This window comes from Phocoena phocoena, chromosome 17, assembly GCF_963924675.1.
Source record: "Phocoena phocoena chromosome 17, mPhoPho1.1, whole genome shotgun sequence".
In the NCBI taxonomy this organism is placed as follows: domain Eukaryota; kingdom Metazoa; phylum Chordata; class Mammalia; order Artiodactyla; family Phocoenidae; genus Phocoena; species Phocoena phocoena.
In genome coordinates, this window is record NC_089235.1 from 19,724,384 (window position 1) to 19,728,896 (window position 4,513).

Consider the following 4,513-nt stretch of genomic DNA (forward strand, 5'->3'; position numbering starts at 1 on the left):
ATCTCTACTTAGCCAGCTCCCTGCATTGACTCAGGTTCTCAACTTCCTTTGTAGAAGATACTAATTTAGTTTCCAGGGTAGGCTACTTTCCTTAAGTAGAAGGCATCTTTTTTTTTTTTAACAACATTGTTTTGTTTTACATTTCTCTGATTACTAATAAGGTTGATAATTTTCCCATACTGTAATTCAGTTCATCATAAATCTTTTGATTTTATTGTGCTAAGAACATCTAACATAAGTGCTGCCTTTTTAATAAATTTTTAAGTTGTGTTATACATTATTGTTGGCTGGTACAATGTTGTATGGCAGATCTTTAGAACTTACTCATCTTGCTTCAATAAAATTTTAAACCTTTTAATTAGTAACTTCCCCTTTCTCCCTCCCCCTGGACCCTGGCAACCACCATTCCTCTCTTTGAATCTATAAGGATGACTATTTTAGATTTCTCATATTAGTGCAATCTTGCAGTATTTGTATTTCTGTGATGGGCTTATTCTATTTATCATAATGTTTTTTTTTTTTTTTTTTTTTATGCGTTACGCGGGCCTCTCACTGTTGTGGCCTCTCCCGTTGCGGAGGACAGGCTCCAGACGCGCAGGCTCAGCGGCCATGGCTCACGGGCCCAGCCGCTCCGCGGCATGTGGGATCTTCCCAGACCGGGGCACGAACCCGTGTCCCCTGCATCGGCAGGCGGACTCCCAACCACTGCGCCACCAGGGAAGCCCTATCATAATGTTTTTAAGGCTCATCCGTGTTGTAGTATGTATCACTAGTTCATTCCTTTTTAAAGCTGAATAGTTTTCCATTTTATATCCCATTTTTTAAAATCCATTCATCCATTATGGACATTTGTATTGTTTCCACCTTGGCTATTGTTATTAGTGCCGCAGTGTCCTCTGACCATCTCATCAACTCTATATAGTTATCAAGGATCACTTGTATTTTTTTACCTAGCATGTTAATGCCATTTATTCTTGTTATTTTACTCTATAATTTAGTTAAATATTGCATAATCTAATGAAATATGAGTGTTAAAAGAAAAAAATTTCCCTATAAAAACCAAGGAAAGTACTTTGGAAGTGAATAAAAGCAAGTTGATTAAAATATATTTCAAAAAGTATAAAATTCTAGAAGGCTTCTGTATTCCAGTTGCTTTACAGATACCTTTGACTTTTTTCTCCACTTAAAAAAAAATACAAGAAATCAAAGGTAGTGTATGGGATTTATAAAAATAATAATAAAGAATCCCCAATGTAAATTGGTGCGGCTGCCATGGAGAGCTGTATGGAAGTCCCTTAAAAAACTAAAAATAGTTACCATGTGACCCAGCAATCCCACTCCTGGGCATATATCCAGAGAAAACTCTAATTCAAAAGATACATGCACCCTAATGTTCATAGCAACACTATTTACAATAGCCAAGACATGGAAGAAAACTAAGTGCCCATCGACAGATGAATGGATAAAAAAGATGTGGTACATATATACAATGGAATATTACTCAGCCATAACAAAGAATGAAATAATGCCATTTGCAGCAACATGGATAGACCTAGAGATTGTCATACTAAGTGAAGCAAGCCAGACAAAGACAAACATCCTATGATATCACTTACATATGGAATCTTAAAAAATGATACAAGTGAACTTATTTACAAAACAGAAACAGACTCACAGACATAGAAAAAAAAGGTATGGTTACCAAAGGGGAAAGGAGGGTGGGGTGGGAAAGGATAACTTAAGAGTTTGGGATTAACAGGTACACACTACTTTATACAACATAGGTAAGTAACAAGGTTCTACTGTATAGCACAGGAAATTATAGTCAATATCTTACAATAACCTATAATGGAAAAGAATCTGAAAAAGAATATATGTATGTATATTCGATATATACTTCAATTTAAAAAGAAAAAATCCATTTATTTGGATTCTTACTCAAATAAAAGGTCTTGGTTATCCAACAAAACAGTAACAATTATACATATTAAGTATAGATATACCATTTTTATGACTCTTTGTTTCAATTATTTTATTTGCTTAACTAGTTCAGTAAATTACCAGTTCTAGAATTTAAGAAAAGAGGACTTCTACTCTACTTTGTAATGTCTTAGAAGATTAAAAACAAAACAAAAACAAAGAGAATCTTTCCTTCACTAGAGTGAGGCTGACTGAATTCTGTGGGAGTTTCCACATCTGAAGATCATTAAGACAGACTGCCCCCTTTGAAGAGATATGCCTGCTATTTCAATCCTCTGTATCTTCTGGAAATTCTCAAGTTTTTACTTGATAAAGTGAAGAAAATAATTTACAATAATGTGTTTCATCTTGAAAACCAGCTCTAATTGCCAGTGGCTACTTGAGGATCTGTGCTGAGATGAATTTAAAGCTCCTTCCACTTTTGAGGGCAGTGCCCTGATCCATGGTGATGCCACCCATGGACACAGGATGGAGTAGACCAATAAAACTATGACAGCATTGTTCTCCTGATCTATATCCACATTTCTCTTTTTATCACATTTCTCTTAAGTGTTTTGCAGTCTTATAAATGAATGGTTCTCGACCTTTTTCTTTGCTTCTTTTCCTTCTGTTGGTACACTCCCATTGGTGACATACCTCAGCATCGGTTCATCACTACGTGCATGTGAAAGACCGTGGGCAATGCACAGTGCACTCTTTGTGTTCACACAGGAAACACAACAGGTCTGTGCTACTTCACCACAAATGAGAACCACTTCATGTAAATGAAAACCACAGGATTTTCATGTTGTGCCCTTCAAAAACAACTACTACAGTTAACCTTCTAAACAAAATCAGTCCCTGAAATTTATCCCCCCAATATTATCCTCACAATTAAGAATCCTACAGAATATAAAGGCAAGAGGACTATTCCAGTGATCCCTGTTTGATTTAGTGACACTGGCTGCTGAAATGACTCTGCTATTTTCTTCATATGGCTTTGAGTTTAAGAGGCCAGTCTTCCCTGATGAAAAATATAATAATTTCTAAGATACAGTAGTCACAAAGTCTATGGTGTTAAGAAACTGAATAAGAAATATTACTTTGCAGTAATCGTTAACAAATGTGGAAAATGAAATTCTGACTTTATAATGTAAATGTGGCTGGAATTCTTTCTTGGAAGATAAAATCAATAAACATATTCTCAGAAATAAAATATAATCTTTGAATATTATCTTCTAAATTTCCCCACACTCTAAATGCTTCTTGTCACACATACACATAAAAGATAGAGTGTGCTTTATAAATGTTATGTATGAGAAAGTTGATGATGGGAATGTGTAAATCTACACATGTTCAGTTTAATGTCTAGAATGTAACCGACATCAGAAGTAAAAATATATGAAACCTTATTCATGTAACATTTATTTATTTATTATTATTTTTGCCTTTTTTGTTGTTTTTATTTTTATTAAAGTTATAAAAGCACATAGATTTAAGAATTAGATAATTCTACAAAGTTGCTCCCAAGAATTCTACAAAACAAAAATCAAACAAAAAAGGTAAACGGACATCGTTCTCAGAAGCACTTATTTTAGCCTTCTTTTTTCTTTCTTTTTTCCCCCCACTATTATCCCATGACTTTAAGTGACATGCTGCTTCTTGTACTTTTCGGTTTTAGTGTTCTCCATTGACTCTCCACTATGGAGAATGAGGATTTAGCTTTCTTTCCTACCCTGTCTTCAATGCACACTGGTATTCAGCCTCCTGCACATCTTTTCCAAGGGGCCTCCCTGAAGCAGTTTTTAAGGGCTCTCAGGCTGCATGCCATGGCAAGCTTCCCAGCATCTCACCGTGGTTGTCTAACAATTACTTATTGAATGCCTACAAGATACTAGCAACTGCACTGGTTCTGCCCTTGGAACATTTACAAACATGCAAGGGACACTGACTCATAGATTGATAACTAAAGAGAATGTGTTTCAGGCCATATTAGGGCTATGCCCAGGCTTCTACTGGAATATATCATAAATCCCTGTCATTTCAAATTAAAAATTTGTTTTTCCTCAGCATAAAGTTAGCTAAGGAAACTTGAAATTATTAAGTGCTTATGTTAAGTGTTAGCTTACAGTCTTGACTTAAAGTGATTCTCATTTTTTTAGAACATGGGGCATGAGATTTCAGCCGCTTAAATGGGAGAAATGATGCTATAATGACAGTTCAAAATCAGAGGTATTCTCTTTTCTATTTTTAATCCTCTTAATGACATCATTTATTGTCTACTGGAAATCCATTTAGGAAATCACGTTAGTCCACTAAGCACTTCAGATAAGGTGATTTCATGAAGCATTCCAACATTATCACAATGAATTGCTTTCGTACACCATAAAAGAAAAAGAAGTAAGCAGAATATGGCCAGCTGAAGGAGTTTACAGTTTTACAGCTCCTCCCACTGTAGCACATAAGTCACTCAGTTACAGTTAACTTTGGATTATCCCTCACAGATTGAAAGCCCAACAGCCATCACACACTCTGGGCCTGTGGTGCCACTCGT